The 18,232-nt window shown below is 45.1% G+C and overlaps 1 protein-coding gene across 7 annotated transcripts in view; it reads left to right on the top strand.

Annotated features, from left to right (window-relative positions):
- The first annotated feature begins 5,818 nt into the window (after positions 1 to 5,818).
- PRR5L (proline rich 5 like) overlaps positions 5,819 to 18,232 on the top strand; it is an 88,048-nt gene continuing 75,634 nt past the window's right edge. For 3 of the 7 annotated variants that reach the window (XM_032282313.1, XM_032282315.1, XM_032282316.1), the window contains exon 1: positions 6,206 to 6,675. The gene's annotated coding sequence lies outside the window, so the exon portion shown is untranslated. Of the gene's footprint in view, positions 6,180 to 6,205; positions 6,676 to 8,729; positions 8,799 to 9,726; positions 10,385 to 18,232 lie in introns of those variants that run through there. The other 4 variants (XM_032282314.1, XM_032282317.1, XM_032282319.1 and 1 more) reach the window with 4 other exon arrangements.

The following is an 18,232-nucleotide window of genomic DNA, read 5'->3' as shown; positions in this document are numbered from 1 at the left end:
GTGTTGTGAGGAAACCGAGATCACATGAAGCCAGCTGCTGCTGGGGGAGGACGAAGCTAGGAGATCAGTTATCTTCTATGCCATGTGGGCCCCTTAGTTTGAATTCCAAAGGACACTTTGATTGGCACATCTCATCTGCTCATGTGTCAGGTGCCAAGTCCTAGGACCAGCCACCTGATACAGGTCTAGGACAATCCGCTGCCCCATTTTGCAGAGTCTGAGGTGTGTGATGGTTCCTGGAAAAGGCGGCTTGGTCTGGGCAGCTCTCCGAAAGGCATCTACAATCACCAAGGAAGATGAAAAACTCTTTTTTTGGATAACTCTGGGATTTTTTTTTTTTTTTGACATAGAGTCTCACTCTGTCACCCAGGCTGGAGTGCAATGGCACAATCTCAGCTCACTGCAACCTCTGCCTCCCAGGTTCATGTGATTCTCCTGCCTCAGCCTCCCAAGTAGCTGGGACTGCAGACTCCTGCCACCACACCAGGTTAAATTTTTTTGTATTTTTAGTAGAGATATAGTTTCACCATGTTGGTCAGACCTGAACTCCTGACCTCAGGTGATCCACTTGCCTCGGCCTCCCAAAGTGCTGGGATTACACGTATGAGTCACCATGCCGAGCCTGGAACTCAGTTTTTATTTGGAATGTTTCCCATTTAATCCTGTCTTAAGGTGCAGAGAGGGATTGTATGCAATGGAGTGTCTTCCATTGCTTCCACTGATGCAAAAGGCCTTCTAAGAAATGAATTGGGCAATACAATGTCAGCATATTTGGTCATGGCAGTGGTCACTTCCCACTGTGACCAACTCCTTACCATGAACTTGTTCTGTTACTTAGACTTCATCTTGTCTGCCTCCCCACCTGTTGCCTTCAACCATAGGGGCTTGCTTTCACCCCTCTAACTTGCCATGCTTCTTCCTGATTCAGGGCCCCTGTACTATTTCTTCTGTTTGGAACATTCTTCTTCTGTTTGCATAGATGCCTCTTTTTAATCACTTAAGTCTCCATTTAAAAATTATCTTCTATGGAAAATCATCCTTGATGACTCTAATGTAAAGCATTTCTTTTCTTTTTTCTAGTCACTCTAGTACTCTAGTTTATCCTCTTCAGAGCACACGTCAGCACTTGAGATGATCTCCTTTATGCATTTGTTTCCATGTGGAATGTTTGTCTCCTGCTTGTTGGTGGTAGAAATCTGGTCTTTCTTGTTCACTGTTGCATCCCTGGTACTTTACACCAATGAGTGACCAGCCAGTAGTCAATCAACCAACTGACTTAAGATTGTGGGAAGGAATACCTGAAATCCTTGAAAGTTACCCAAGAAAAAATTAAGTAGGACCACCAAATTTCTTTTTTCCCTGTTAAGATTTGCTTATTCAAATTATTCTCAAAAGACAGATTTAATTTACTACCAGCCACTTTAGAATGGAGGGCAGACACTCCCCAATACCAAAAGACAAAAAAGATGGTAAAAACCAGCATACCAAAAATACCACATTGCTAACAAGAAAAGGATGAAAGGGACCAAAATAATTATTTTGTTTATTTCATCCAAAATTCTCCCAAAAAACCAACTTCGAGGTTCTCCATTTTTTACTGTGGAAATCACAAGGAAGGCAGAAGGAGGGCAAGCTTTTATCATTTGTGTGCTAGATCTCCGTGCTGTACCAAAGGTCACTGATTTTACACCCTGGTGTTAGATCAGATGCTGAGCATATTTCTCAAATGGTCGCGTTTTTATGGATAGTACAGTGCTGTGGTGGTATATTGAGTGCTTACGCAAGTTTTATATCTAGATTGCTATTTATCATGAGTAACTACATTAACTCATTTTATTACCTGAGCTCTGAGGACCTGAAAAACTGTGTGTTTTTATGTTGCACGTGGCTGGGAGACCTACCTGTGTCCCTGACAAGCTGTGCTAGGCATTAACAAAGGATCTTGGATTTTCAGGGTCTCCTTTTTTCCATCTACAAAAGGAGAAAACTTGTGGAAGGATATATGTTTTTCTTTAATGAAATACTTTAGGATCATAGTATGAGACCTTGGGGTTATCGTGGAAAGAGATCAGACTTTAAACACCTAAACTTGGCAGATATTTGTGTGTATCAGACCCCTAAGACATTAAATATGATAATGTGGGCTAGGCACAGTGGCTCAGGCCTGTAATCCCAGCACTTTGAGAGTCCAAGGTGGGTGGATCACCTTGAGGTCAGGAGTTTGAGACCAGCCCAGCCAACACGGTGAAACCCCAGTCCCTACTAAAAATACAAAATTAGCCAGGCATGGTGGCATGCGCCTGTAATCCCAGCTACTTGGGAGGCCGAGGCAGGAGAATCGCTTGAGCTCAGGAGGCAGAGGTTGCAGTGAGCCGAGATCGTGCTACTGCACTCAGCCTGGGCAACCGAGTGAAACTCCATCTCAAAAAAGATGGGTGGTGGTGTTCACATTATGTGGTTCCAAGCAAGGTTTTGTTTGTAAAATGGTTTGAACCCAGGCCATTCAATTGCATAATTTCTGGTTGCTCCTAGCCCTGGCCCCTTCTAACTATGTGTCCGCATCCCTTGCAAGCTGCATTCAGAGTAGCAGGAAAATGGGTGATCAGGCTGGGAACAGGAGAAGCAGGGAGTGGCTGGGATTGTGGCAAACTGGAAACTGCATGTTCTCCCTAAAAGGGAGAAAAAGCACTGCAGAACTAGCCAATTGCGGAGGGCAGGTTTGCAGCAAGAATAATGCCAGATCCCCTAGGTTTTTCAAGGCAAACGGAAAAATCTGTATACCTGCATGGTGTTTTCTGATCTTAAAATATTGGCAAGTAATTCAAACAATGTTGACCTCCTGAGGTTCAAACAATACAATCTAATATGTAACATTTAACAGGCCCAGAGACAGTCAGTCTGCAGCTTCCACAATCTAGAGTTCAGATAAAGTCACAAACTTCAGCTTTTGCTCTGCATACTAGTTGTGTGTGTGTGTGTGTGTGTATGTGTGTGTGTGTGTGTGTATGTATGTGTGTGTGTGTTCACATTCCTGAATGTAATCCTACTGGCGAAGTGCACTTTTTGGGGCCAGAATTTGTCACAGGACAAATCTATGGATTGGATGCACCTGGGGTTAGGTGCCCACCTTTAGTCTTCAAGGTAGCTGGCTAAGGGTTAGTTACTCTTTCAACAGAATCCTTGATTGGACTAACTTCCATTCCAGAGGCTGTGGACATAGCAAGCTGTGTATGTATCTAATAAAGACCTAGAATTTTCTCCTCATAAATTAATGTTTAAATAGAATGCTCAACACTGGTTTCTCCTATGAAGATTATGTTTCTTAATAAGAAAAGGCAATGTCTCATTGACATTTAGGTAGAAAATTGGTTAGAATTTGGGTAGTGACAAGCATCATATATTGCCGTTAATGTTCCTTAGGGAGAAGCTCCGATTTACGTGGAAATATTGACTACTGCTTATCTTAAGAAAATTCTGTCTTGGCATGGTGGCTGTAATCCCAGTGCTTTGGGAGGCCATGGCGAAGGATCAGTTGAGCCCAGAAGTTTGTGGTTATGGTGAGCTGTGATTAAGGCACTGCAGTCTAGCCTGGGTGAGAGAGCAAGACACTGTTTCAAAAAGAAAGAGAGAGAGAGAGAGAGAGAGAGAGAAAAAAAAAGAAAAAAAATCTGCTTACAAAATGAAAAACTCTTAGGGCTAGAAAAGACTTTAACCTCTTTAAGCTTCCCTTTCAGTCCTTCAATACTTTTTTATGGCATCCTCCTATGTTTTATGCATATTTCCCTTTACCAGGAAGTACACTTCTTCCAGAGGAACCTCTTTTATCTTTGGATAGGCCTCATGATTAACTTTTTTTCTTATTGCACAATGCCCTGCCCAACATAGGCAATCAGTACAGCATTTTCTAAATGAGTTTATTTCTATGGCATTTGCTGAGTTCATACTACGTGCCAGACACTATTTTAGGAACTTGGGCAATATTGGTGAATTTAAAAAATTGGATTTGTTTAATTAAAGCAATCCCTTGTAGAGCTGATGTCCCACCCTGAAAGTAGGAGGTGGTGGTAAGAGAGAGATAATAATTTTTTTTTTCTTAACGTAAACCATACAATATGTTACAAGGTGATAGATGCTATATATATTTTTTAAAAAAGAGCAGAGTTGGGACTCCATGTATGAATCCCCTTCCACGAACACTCCCTTCATGGAAGCTGTTTTTCTCTATCATGGATTTTCCCTCTGGAGTTCCCTTCCACACTCTCTCGTGGAAGCCTGTCTTCCCCTCTAAACTCCATCTCTCTCTCTCTATTCCCTTCCACTCAGTGTGGAAGCTGCTTTCCTCTCCTGGATTCCATGTTTCTGGATTCACTCATTCCGTGTGAGAGTTAGCTGTCTTTCTCTCTCCTTCTCCTGTTTCTCTCTCCCTTTAAAATATATTAAAAAAATAAAATAAAATAAAAAAACAGAGTTGAATGAGGGAGACTGGGAGGGGTGAGTTACAACTTTAAGTGGAATAGGGTAGGACTCATTGAAATAAGGCTTGAAGGAGATGAGAGAGTTAGCAATGTAGAATGGATGTTATCAAACTAATCTCTCTGCAGCCGGGTAGAACTAGCTCCCTTTCCACTCCCCAGGCTCTAGGGATAATGATAGGAATAATAATAGCTCAATATCCTTTGAATCCCAGCAGGGATTCTAAGCATTTTCTCTGCATGAATTCATTAAATCCTCATAGCCACCCTAAGACATAGCTACTATTTTAATCCCCATTTTCATATTAGTAAACTGAGGCACAGCAAAGTTAAGTAACGTGGCTAACAACCAGAGGATGGGGAGAAGAGGAACTGCTGCATAGACCTTGCCATTTTGGCTCCAGGATTTGGCTCTTAATCCCTCAGGCCTGCCTCTTTTAAGCCTCCTCCCTGCTCCTTGTCCTGTCAGTTTCTGGCCAGGCACGGTGGCTTATGCCTGTAATCCCAGCTCCCTGGGAGGCCGAGGCAGGTGGATCACTTGAAGTCAGGAGTTCTAGACCAGTCTGGCCAACATGGTGAAACCCTGTCTCTACTAAAAATACAAAAATTAGCCAGGCATGCCTGTAATCACGGCTACTCAGGAGGCTAGGCTGAAGCATGAGAACTGCTTGAACCCCAGGAGGTGGAGTTTGCAGGGAGCTGAGATCATGCCACTGCACTCTAGCCTGGGTGACTGAGGGGAAGCTGTCTTTAAAAATAATTAAAAAAAAGATTTTGTTTCCCAAGCATATATCCCATGCCCAGTCTCTTTCATTGTGTGTGATTCCTGGGATGAAATTTAAAGCCCTTCATCATTCCAGGGCTTCTGTTGAGAATGTTTTAGCTTTACCTAATATCACAGGAGAAATGAGATGCCCAGAACTTCCTCAACCCGCTCTCATCCCCACAGCAACCCTAACACATAGGTTTATGTGTTGGTTAAATGACCAAATCAAAAAATGAAAATGAATCATGCTCAGTGTTGAGATAAAAGGACACACACATCTTTTTCTTCAGCAAATGTCACTGTGGTTTCAAAGCCTACAAGTGATGTGTGATCGGGCAGCATTTTTAAAGTATTTCCTGCTCAACCATAGGGTGAAATGATGCAAGTCAGTGAGTCCTGCAAACAGCTGCACTAAATTCTTAACACCTGCAAAAAAAAAAAAAAAAAACCCAAACAGTTTTGCAAATAATTATACATTATTTTTAATTTTTGGATTGTTGGTTTTCTGTGGTTTCAAACTCTGAAGGACCCTCCTCCAGTTCATTAAACCTGCAGTTAGAAAGTGAGTTTGGGAGCTTTAAAAGAATTTTGCAAACCTAAGGGAAAGATTTCACTTGCATTGTATTTTCATTAATGCGCTTAAAACAACTTTTGAAATTGGCCTAGGGACTATACGTAAAAAAAAAAAAAAGTTCCAGGCCCCAGTCCTCTATTCAGCTCCGCCCTGCTCCTTTTAAGTGAGCTCAGAGTCACCCCTAGGCTTGGCAGTTTCCCGCTGCGGGGCCGCGGGGCCAGGGGGCTGCAGATCTCCCCTTGTGTGAGAGAAACGCAAGCACGGAGCTCCCTTGCCCTGCTGCATCCTCCTTGGAATTTTTTTTTTTTAAGTCAAAAAGCTTGGATTTCCTGAGATTGTTGAACTAGATGAAATTGTTGAACTAGATGTAAGTGCTGGTTCCCCCTCTCCGCTCTCCCCAGCAGGCTAAGAGTTGCTGAAGGGAAGGAGAAGTGGGATGGGGTGAAGTGAGATGGGGGTCGTTGGAGAGAAACTAAAGCGAGGTGCCCGCGACAGGAAAAGTGGGAGGAGGAGGAGGGGAGGAGAAGGAGGAGGAGGAGGAGGCCGTAAAATGAGAGAGGGGGAAACGTGTCACCAGTCCGGCTCTGGGAGCTCCGCAGCCGAAGCGTTTGCTGACGCGCTGGAGAGGAACTGAGGCTAGGCGGGACGGGACCTCATCAGAGGGCAGAGCTGTGGGAGGAGGGAGGAAGGGAAGGAGAGCTGGGCAGACGGCAAGAACCGTCCACCAGGTCACTCCTTTCTCTCCGGTGAGAAAACTTCCTCGGGAAGACCGGAAACTTTTTCCTAGGCGCGGGAAGTCTGGGGCGGAGGCGAGCGGCGAGTGTGCGCGGCTTGGGGTGATGCACGCAGGGGATCCCAAGGAGGTGAGTGGTGGGTGGGGGGCGTCTCTGGGAGGGGCCGGAGTCCTAGGCTCAGCAACCGCGCAGAATTGAGCAAAAAATTACCGCGCACAGTCTGACCGGGCGCGGCGTGGCAGAGGTCGAGGGGAGGAGCTGGGGAAAAGTGTCACATTTGGGGGGCAACCAGGTGGGAACCCCCTGCATGGTTAGGAATCCTCCGATCGGACTCTGCAGGCAGGCGTAGGGGATCCTACTCGCGACCACCATGGTCGGGCAGTGGACAGGCCACGCTCCCTGTCGCTGTTAAGCGTGGTTGAGGTACCGCCGTGGGGTATAATGGGGATGCTGGTGATCGGGGGACCACGGCTGAGCCAGGACGTCGAAAAAGAAAGTCTGCTTGTTTGACTCTCTCGTTCTCCCTCGGTCTGGGGGGCAAATCTAAAAAGCTGACCCCGCTCACGCGCGGGCGACTCCGCGACTGCAAGCAGCCTTTTCCCTGCCGTCCCCCTTCTTCTGGAGTGGGGCGTGGGAGAGGAGGGAAGGGAGCCACTTTGTCCCGTGCGCCGCTGCATGCGCGCGCTCTGCGGACTGGGGCAGGCCAGGGCCCAGCCCGCCGGGAACCCGCGGGGACCGACTGCGAGCAAGCTCTGGGGCGGCCCCGCTGCGGGCCACGCGCTGGGAGCCCGCAGTATCCCCTTTCCGCTTTGTTTCTCCCGCCCGCCCTCCTTTTGGCGAGGCTTTCCTCAGCGGGTCTACTGTGCGCGCGCGCCGGGCTTGCTGCACGCAGGGGGCGCTCTGGGGCCCCTGCCCGGGCAGCTCGGACCCTGCCTGCCCAGCCCTCCTGCCCGTTTTCCTGGGGGCTGCCTCCTGCGGTCGGACCGGCCTGTGTGCTTGCTAACTGTGCAGGAATCAGCTCTGGGATGCCTCCCTGGCTGGCAATAGGGGTTTCCTCCAGTTCTAGCCAGACCCTGCCCTCGGTCACATGCCGCCGCCGCCTCTTCCCCCGCGGTGCCGGGAGCCCGCGTTTTGTTTGTCAGCAGTTAGGCGCTGAGTATTTATAGACGCCACCGCAGTCCTGCGGTGTGCAAGGTTTCAATTACTGCGATGCGCCCCACAAGACGAAAGGCTCACGCGCTACCGCTGAGCTGCACGTCTGCCCCGGAGACCCGCGAGGAAAAAGCTCTGGGCCGCAGTCTCAGGGCTTCCCTGCTTGGGCAGAGTTCTGAACCTGTTGCCCAGACGACACGTGCACATTCAGATGACCCACGCTAAGGACCAAAGGGACGCCACTGGCCCAGTGGACTACCTTCATCCCCTGCCGTCCCCAAGGGATCCTCGCTGATCAAGCCCGGGAGACTACCCTTTTTTACCTCTCTTTGGGTGATCCTGACCACCACCGTAGGTTTGCAGACATGACATTTCATCGCCCTACATACTGCAAAATGTTACAGTGCTGAGCCCTGGTAAATTGCTCAGAGGTGGAAAGCGCTGTTACTGACAACACGAAGCAGCTAGCGGGTCTGGAGGGGAAATGGAGTTTGCAGAAACTAATTTAGCCACATTTAAAATATAGCCCCTGGTAAGGTTCCCAGTACGACTGAGGAAGATACAAGGCTCCTGTCTGTGGAACCTGGCTGGTTGGTCTTCTCTGGTTGCAGCCCTAGAATCTGGATCAAGGGTGCTGTTTAGAGCGGTTTCTGTAGAATGTAGCCTTGCAGATAAGGGAAGTGATGCTTGGTCAATCCACAAAGTTGTCTTCAGTTTTTCCAACTCCAGCCACTGTTCTCTGAATATGTTATTGATGCTTCTAACAACTGGAAACTTTAATATGAAAAAGAAGAAAGGCACTAGAAATAAGAAAGCCTATTTCTCAAAGTTTACACTAGCTTGTTTCTCAAGGGTGGAACCTCATTTCTTTCACACTGATTATCTGAAAATCTCTTGCTGACAGTCCAGACCTAAATCATAATCCTCACTTTGCTCATTGTCTTAAGGTGCCTTCATCATTAAAGCCATTTATCTGTAGAAAATCGAATTCAGTAAGGTCTTCGTGGATTATTTATTTATTTATTTTTCAGATTTCTCCACACTAATGATCTGTAGGTATGCATGTATCTGTTTTCTTGTGACTATTCCTCTCGTACAAGGTAAAATATGCCAAAATCTCTCTTAGATTGCAGCCATTTTTCCTTTTCGTTCTTTCTGCAGAGCTAGACCTAATACAAAATTGATTTGAAAAATGGTGTGTGAGTTCCTCTGAAAGATCCCTACAATGTCTAACATTCATCATTAAAAGTTTGTTCTCTAGAGTTACCTCTCTGTATGTAAAATGTAAATACGTGTTAAAGGTAATGCTTGTAGAAATGATCATTTGTTAACAAGTCATCGTGAATTAATATTTTAGTTGCTGAAATACAGGAATGAAATATTTTATGGATTTTGTACAGAATACGGGGCTTGGAATTGGGGAACAAAGAGAGTGGTACCCTGATAAGCAGAAGGCGCTGTTTTACAAGGGAAGATCTCACATGGAGCCAAGGAGGAGGACGGATGATAGTGTTGAGGCATCAGAAGTGAACTTCAGTTAATTCCCATTTTTGTCAGTACTGGGGGATCCAAGGTCTACTTTGAAACTTGTACAGTTAAAACAAATGAGCTGAGTTATTTATTGGTCAACTTCTGTGAGCCAGGTATAGCTATGGTAATGGTAGGTATAGCTATGGAAATGGCACAAATATGTGCCTGCCAACAACCCAGACAGGTAGGGATTATTTTCTCTATTTTCAGATGCGAAAACAGAGGCTCAGAGAGACTTGTTACTTTCCCAGTGTCACATAGCCATGAACCCAAGTGTCTTGCTCTTTTCAGTACATTTTTTTTTTTTTTTAAGACGGAGTTTCCTTCTTGCTGCCCAGGGTGGAGTGCAATGGTGAGATCTGGCTCACCGCAAACTCCACCTCCCGGGTTCAAGCAATTCTCCTGCCTAGTGACTCTCTGGAGTCGCTAGGATTACAGGCATGCGCCACTACGCTCTGCTAAATTTGTAGAGACAGAGTTTTTCCACGTTGGTCAGGCTGGTCTCGAACTACCAACCTCAGGTGATCTGCCCGCCTCGGTCTCCCAAAGTACTGGGATTACAGGCATGAGCCACCATGCCTGGCTAGTGCATTTTGATATCTACCCTTGAAGGCCTTCCATGGAGAACCCAGGGTCCCAAGTTCTCAAGAAAATCCTAGTGGTTCACATGGAAGTTTCTGGATCAGAAGTCAAGGCCGGAGCTGTTCAGGGACTCTAAAATGAGGGGACAGAAGGTGTGCAAACAATGGAGCCTGAAGGGATAGTCTGGATAATTCTGACAACAGTGATGCCTCAGAAGAAGGAAAGCAAGGCCCTGTAGATATTGTGAATATAGAGAATTACCAACATTGACCCGGGCGAGGATGGCTGTCACACTGCAGAACATACCAGACGAAGTTCCCAGAGGGGAGGAGTGAGGAAGTGTCTTCACCTCCCTCCTGTTGCCTTCTGCTGCCCGGTGTTGGCTTTATAGTCAATATAAATTAGGGAGCCTGTAGGACCTGTTTCCATTTTAATTAGACTTGGCCCTTTCAGGTACCAGTCACCCAGTCTCCCTCTTTAAACGTTCTTTTTTTATGCTTTGCCAGTTTATGGCCTTTGTAGATCAATCGTTGGATTTCATGTACGGGAGAGAGAAAGAGAGAAAAAAGCAAAGGTTAGTGATTACCTAAATTGGATTAAGTTCTGTCTAGCAGCGTTTAAAGAAATGCTGCTTGTTCCCTAATTACCATCAACTAAGAATTTAAACGGTCTATTAAATTTAAGCCGACTTTTTTTTAATTCCCTGAAATTTCCAGCTGTAACATATTCTGAGACTTTAGAGGCTTTTATATATTGAGCAAATGTGTAGGGAACATTCTCTGCTTTCTCCCCCTTTTAAAAAATATTGCGGCCGGGCGCAGTGGCTCAAGCCTGTAATCCCAGCACTTTGGGAGGCCGAGGCGGGTGGATCACGAGGTCAAGAGATCGAGACCATCCTGGTCAACACGGTGAAACCCCGTCTCTACTAAGAATACAAAAAATTAGCTGGGCATGGTGGTGCGTGCCTGTAATTCCAGCTACTCAGGGGGCTGAGGCAGGAGAATTGCCTGAACCCAGGAGGCGGAGGTTGCGGTGAGCCGAGATCGCGCCATTGCACTACAGCCTGGGTAACAAGAGTGAAACTCCATCCCCAAAAAAAAAAATATTGCATTTCTGGAGCAGGATAATAAATGGCATCACTATATTTTAACTTCATTATAAAACAGAAGCTCACAGCTAGGCTCAGCTAGAAGGGTTTTGGGAGAGCAATAGAAGCCTGTCTGACCGTGGTGGCCTATGGGAAGACCTGACGGACATCTACCCCTTCCAAACAACCTGTCATTATTATTTGTTCTATTTATTTAACATAGAATTATATGTTACATAGAATTATCTATTTACTCACATATTAAACCCACAAGGCTTTCATTCTTCTTTTTCTCTCCTCAATTTTGAGGTGCAAATTTATTTCCCTCACCCACACATCAATATTCTGGTTTCACTTTAGCTGGTTGCCAAATGCCAGAACGCTTCCACTTTCCCGTTCTCTCCTTACTTTACCTATTACAGGACTTTGTCCAGCTTTGCTGGTTCTTTTTGACACAGGCTGCATCCCGCGTTTTGTTGATGGCATCTTTGACGGTAGTTGGGTTTGCAGCAAATACTAGGATTAAGTAATGGACTGCATTGGACTTCTACAGCTGTTTAGGAACTGGAGTATGTGTTAGCTTAAGTTGAGCCTGGAAGAATAGCTGAAAGGATTTGTTTTTGCCTTCTTCCCAAGGATGTGGGACAGGGTAGGGGGCAGGTGGGGAGGGCGTGAAAATCTACCATTGGCTCTGATGTGTGTCTGTATCAGACTGAACTAAGCTGCCTGAAACTGTCACAACCTGCTTGTGACCTCAGCCACGTAAATCCTTGCTGTAAACCCTTTTATGCTTGCCATTCATCATCATTCCCCAGATGTCTTTGGGGAAATCACATCGACTGCCGCCGTCATTCTGGAGAACTCTGTTTCATCATGCTTGCTGCTGGACACCACCACTATGGGAGCAGTGTGGCTACTTTACTTGTAAAACATCTCACAGGCTGAATTAGTGGGTAAACATTACTCTTTTGTAGTGTTTGAGATAATTTTTTTAAAATTATTCACCAACGGAACAAGAGATTCCTTTCAGGCCTCAGAAAAGCTCCCCACTAAGCTTGGTATCAACTGTTCAGAGAGGCAGGGTTGTTGAATGAGCCCCCATTTTGGTCCTAACGGGCATCATGGAGATAATTCAGGTTGAGGAATTGAGATCTGGAACCTGATCTCAGCTCTGCCATGAGCAAGCTGTATTACCATGGCTAGTTGCTCAGTTACTTTGGGCCTCAGTTTCCCTATTTACAAAGTAATGACATTGGCTTACTAGTGAGGTTCCATTCTGTTCTAAAATTCCTTGATGGCCAAGGAAGCATGGTCTAGAGCCGTGCTTCTGAAAGTGCACGTGTATCACCTGGAGTTCCTGTTAAACCACAGAATCTGATTCAGTAGGTCTGAGCTGGGGCCAGAATGTCTAAGAAACTCCCAGACAATGTTGATTCTGTTGATTCCCAGATCACAGTGTGAGTAGCAGGGCATTAGAGCCTAGGTTGTGAGGGCTCTCCTGTGCATAGTAGGATTTTTGGCAGCATGCTTGGCCTCTACCCACTAGATGCCCCTAACACTCTTTCATTCCATAGTTATGACTATCAGAAAGTGTCTCCAGGCAGGGGGACAAAATCGCCCCTGGTTGAGGATACTGGTCTAGACCAGTGTTATCAAACCTCGTTGTACATCAGAATCACTTGGAAGATATCTGGAAAGTACAGATTTGGGTATGTTGGGCCCAGTGAATGAAAATAACCAGGGGAGGGCCCAGGAAGCTATATTCTTTAAAAATAAGGTGATAGATGGCTTGGAATTCTTCACTTTGACAGTCTGAAAAAGTACAAGATCTACACTTGAGTTCTGGTGTTATCGCTCCATAGGCGTGGGACCACACAGGCAAGTTGCTTAAATGTTCTGAACTAGAAACTCTCCACTTCTAAAATAGGAATAGCAATAGTGTCTACCTCCTAGAATTGTTGGGGGTCAAATGGGATAACATGAGGAAGACCTTTGGCAACCATAAAGTGCTATGCAGATGTTAGTGGCAAGTGTCCTACCACAGGCCTCTGGAGTTTAATTTTCTTCATTCAATTGCTTTATTTATTTTTCCCAGGGCTGAATTTCTTTTTCTTGAGGCTGAGCTTTACAACCATCACAATATCTCTTTTCATCGTCCCTTTGGCCCTCACAGTCACCAGCTGTGTACATTTGTCTCCACTCAGTCCCATGCGAGGGTCTCAAACTGGCAGCCCATGGGCCAAACTTTGGCATCAGACATGTACTGTTTGGCTTGCACTGTATTTTGGGGAAAAGAAGAAAATAAGATGATTTTTTCCAGTGTTTAAAAGTTGGGAGGGTTGACATCTGAACACAGGTTTTCGGCTTTTCTGTAATAAACCAAAGGAAGTCCGAGGACAGTCTTTAGTTTGCCACATCCCCCACCTGGCCCTCTAATCTTTGTCATGGATTCTGCTTTGGCCTACTGTAAGCATTGTGTCCCATCCCAGGGTCAGGCCTTCCTGTCCTTTACTTTAATCAGCACCAATCGCTATTCCCTTTTATTATTATATTACTGTAGGAGTCATATCTAGCTCATCTTTGTGGCAAGTGTAGAAGGTACTCCCTAGATATTTGTTGAAATGTGATATTTTCATCCTATACCTGGTCTCTCATGGATAAGACCTTGGAAACACCTTGAACGTTTAAAGTTCTTACCTATGAAAGCTTGTTTTTCCTTCTCAAAATTTCCTTCCCAGTCTCCAGGCCCCATATTCTTTAGAGTTATGGGCAAGGAAATGGAGAACCTGGAGTTTTCGGCTGACCTTTCATTGGCTTTGCTTTGTAACTCCAGAATGTGAGTTCACTTCTGCCTCAATCTTGTCTCAATTGTCCATCATCAATTACAGCCCTTGGTGTCTGCTTTCATTTATAGTTTTACTTTTGGATATTTCCTTAGAAACCCTGAGCTCCCTGGAGGCAGATAATTTATTGTTCTTTGCCCCCTGTTACTTCCTTTACTCAGATCCTGGCATCCAGTGGACACTCTAATGTTTGGTTGACCTGGACTCATGACCAGGTCATGACAGACTCATGACCCCCATGAAATGATCATATGTGGGTGTTTCCATCAGTTTTCTGATCCTCTATTCAATGCCCATTATTCCTGGCTTTACTACCTGAGAAGAAATTTCCCTTCATCTCCTTTTCTTTCCTTTATCTTTTCTTTTCTTTCTTTCATTTCATTTTTTTTTTTTTTGAGATAGTGTCTCACTTTGTCACACAGGCTGGAGTGCAGTGGCTTGATTATTGCTCACTGTAGCCTTGAACTCCTGGGCTCAAGGGATCCTCCTGCCCCAGCCTCCTGAGTAGCTAGGACTACAGGCGTGCACCACCATGATTGGCTTTTTTTTTTTTTTTTTCATTTTTTATTTTTGTAGAGATGAGATCTGGCTATATTGCCCAGGTTGGTCTCAAACTCCTGGCCTTCAGGAATTCTCCCACGTTGGCCTCCCATAGTGCTGCAATTACAGGTGTGAGGCACTGCAACCAGCCTCATCTCCTTTTCTTATGAAAAAGAAAATTGTATCTTATTTCTGCAATGAGAGAGTGGAGCTAATTTTTAAAAGTAAGTAGCATATTTTAATTTAGAGCACATTTTCACACACATAAAACTCTTGTTGGCTGCCAGACTGTAGATTTTGACTACTCTTTCACCCACCAGGGTTTTATATACGTTACATGTCAGAAATGTAATTGCTCACTCACGTAGTGGTCAGTCTCTCAGCTACTGCTTGTGTCTAGACTGTTTGGCTTATCGTCTGGTAGGCACTGTGGAGTCACTTTGGATGACATTTGTGGGCCACACCCAGACAGTATGTACTCCAAGAAACTTGATACTTAAAGTGGGCTTATGGATGAGTAAATAAGATGTGTGGTTATTTCCCACAGCTTTGCTTAACTTGTACCACAGAAGGGGATTTTTCTGCTGATTATACAGTGGCTTGCAGGCCAATGTGATGATGGTGTGATGATATAATGACTTCTAGGTGCATCTAAATTGTCAGCTTTCTGAATCCTGTGGACACTTAGTGAACACTGTTAAGCAGAGATAAACACTTGAACATGTATCCTGTTTGCCTTGAATTTACTGTTATGCAAATTTGGACTCTCAGACTCTTGTGTCTGCACTCGGTTTCCAGTAGTGCATGAGAAAGTTGTCTCGTGCTTCCTGTTGAGCCCTTTCCATAGTCCACAGTTGACCCTTAACATTTTCTTGTTTTTAAGAGTCAGTGTTCATTCCTTGGCCAACTTTTGTCTCCTAAGAGTTGCAAAAATTGGTGCTTAATAAAAACAAATATGCTTTGCTATGCAGCAGGCACTTCTGCTCTGCTCTGTCTGTAGGCTCTACTGACCAGCAAACAGATTCAGGATTGCCCAACCATGTGGTCCAGGTCTATGTCCCTGTGGACAATAATGCTAAGGTGGACCCAAGTTTAGTCAGCAGCAAAGAAAACTTTTCTGATCTCTCAGAAATGGGAAGGCCATTCTTCCTGGTGGCTTGGAAGTGTACCTTTTATTCCATCATTTAAAAATATTTGGGCAGGCATGGTGGCTCACACCTGTAATCCCAATATTTTGAGAGACCGAGGTAGAAGGATCACTTGAAGCCAGGAGTTCAAGACTAGCCTGGGCAACACAGCAAGACCTGTCTCTACAAAAAAATTAGCCGACTATGGTGGTGCACACCTGTAGTCCTAGCTACTCAGGAGGCTGAGGTGGGAGGATTGCTTGAGCCTGGAGGTCAAGGCTGCAGTGGGCTGTGATTGTGCCACCACACTCCAGCCTAGGTAACAGAGCGAGATTTTGTCTCAAAAAATAAGTAAAAATAATTAAAAAATATGTAAAAAATAAATAAAAATATTTATTGGGTGCCTTTTATGTGCTCCGTGCTGTGCTAAGCACCAGGTTATAACAATGAACAAGTTGGGCAAGATTTTTGCCTTTAAAGAGGTTCCATGCTGTCAGGGCTAATCAGACACTGAACAAGTAAACAAACACAGCACCTGCAGCCTGTTCTGTGGGTGCCACAAGGAAACAGAGACCCTTCCTTGAGGGGCAGAGTCCTCTTGCTCTAAGGTAGGATGCTATGGGTGATGTACATGAAGGGAAGAAATGGGTGGCATTTAATCTCTCGGCTCTGAGTGTGGCACATATGAGCATTGTTTAAAACAGAGGGGTCAGAAGTTCAGGCTCTGGAATCACACAGGATTTGCCTCTTGGTCCCTCTTCCTAGTCTTCTGCCTTTGGGAAAGTGAATCCCTATGCTTCGGTTTCTTCATCTGCAAAATGAGCCTAATGAAACCTATCTCATTGGTTTAGAGTAGAAATTAATTGAGGTAATAGATGCAAATAGAGGCTTAACACAGTCCTGACCATCATGGCCAGCCTCTGATGATAGTTAATATTATTCTAATCAGCAGTCATAACGATAATAAAATAGTCATGGTAGATAATTGATTTGACCAAATGGCCCCACCACTTTTGAAAATCTACTTGTGACCTGGTTTCCATCCAGTGGGCTGGCGCAGGAGCAGGTATGGGGCCAGATCTAGTCTCCTACGCTGGCTTAAAGGGTTCTGCCTTCTCTGTGTTTCCTTTAGCAATACCTTGGGTGCTGCTGGCTTACCCTGTATCTGGGTGTGTGTATAACACGTAGGGGAGTATGTCATATATAAAGCTTCATAGAGAAATCAGTGATGGGCTGAGAGTGAGATAAGACAAGATAAAACACTGCTTAGTTAAGAGGCTGGTGAATTAGATGATGGTCTAGAGGGGAGTTCAAACATTGGCTGAGGGATGGTTCTGAGTTTATGTTGTGTTAGGGTATCAGCCCTTGCCACCTCTCTCAGAGACTTCCAGTATGTATGGCTCCTCGGGTAGGGGCCGAATGCACAGCCAGAGATGGTGAAAGATCATTGTGGCCATCAGCTGGGCCAAACTATTAATTAACTGGTGAGTCAGCAGACCCAGAGAAGTGAAGTGACTTGCCCAAGGCCACAGGAACTGATGAGTCCAGACTTACCTTAAACCTGGCTTAGGCGCCGCGTCAAAGGTCTGAGAAGGCTGGAGGTCGTAGCTGTGATGGGGGTAGAATAAAGATCATAAACCTACGTCTTTGGCCTTCAAAGTGCTGGCTGACCTGGTGAATTAGTTGCCAACACTTGCAAATCCAGTGATTTCACATTTTTTAAAAATTTGATTTTTTGGCTTCTCTGGGAAAAAACAGATCTGGCAAAACTGGGCTTGAATATCCTAAGATGGCAAATCCAGGTTGGATTGAGTAGTGGCTGCCTCCTTTAGGCAGGATAAATGCTGGTAGTGAAACAAGCTTACTGTCCACACCTGCCTCACTCACTGACCTGGTCTCAGCCTGGCCCTTTTGCGATGCACAGTGAGAAAAAAAGAAAATAAACTGGTTCTTCGTGTCATCTACTTTTCCTACCAGTGTTTATTTGCTAGCCCATATTTTCCTGCACAGGGTCACTCCTAGTGTGGAATAAGTGCTGAAGCAATAAATTTGTGTCAAATGAATGAACTGTGATTGCTGGAGCCCAGCTTGGGACCAGAAGCTGAATCCTGAGTTCCTCCTAACTGCTAGGTGACTTTGAAGAAATCATATGACCTTTATTTTTTCTCTTCCTTTTGGGGAAAGGAGGTTAGAGGAGTCACTATTGTCTTTCTACTTACTTATTTGAAGAAGTAATGCATTTTCATGTTTCTGAATTCAAAAAGTCCAAAAGGGCTTACAGAGAAGGACTTCCCTACTGTGTCCCTGCTACCCAGCTCCTCGCCTGGGGGAAACCAGTGTTATCTGTTGCTGGTTTGCCCTTCCAGAGACATTTTATGCACAAGCAATGAAAAGTGTAAATGCTCTTTTTTATCTTTTTTACATAGATGGTAGCATAATATACACGTGGCTCTGTGTTTAACCTTTCTTTCATTCAAGGTCGGCTCTTTCTTAGAGCTGTGTCCTGTTCTAGTAAATGGGACACCATAGTTTACATATGGCCACTTTCCTGTTGGTGAGCACTCAGGTTATTTCCAACTCATTGCTGTTATAAAGAAGGCGGCGGCAAAAACTCATGTTACATAAGCCACTTGACATGACTTGAATACAATTCTTGGAAATAGAATTGCTGGGTCAGAGGGTATGGTCCTTGCCACTTTGGTAGATCTTGTCACATTTCCCTCCGCAGCAGTTAATTCAGACTGCTCTCCCTCCAGTGATGTGTATGAGTGCCTGTCTCCCCCAACCCCACCACCCATCAGCTTCTGAAGCCTAAGAGGGTTTTG

This window comes from Sapajus apella, unplaced genomic scaffold (assembly GCF_009761245.1).
Source record: "Sapajus apella isolate SASKATOON/1434 unplaced genomic scaffold, GSC_monkey_1.0 scaffold14, whole genome shotgun sequence".
Taxonomy (NCBI): domain Eukaryota; kingdom Metazoa; phylum Chordata; class Mammalia; order Primates; family Cebidae; genus Sapajus; species Sapajus apella.
Note: the sequence above shows the minus strand (reverse complement) of the source record. Positions and strands in the feature narration are given on the sequence as shown.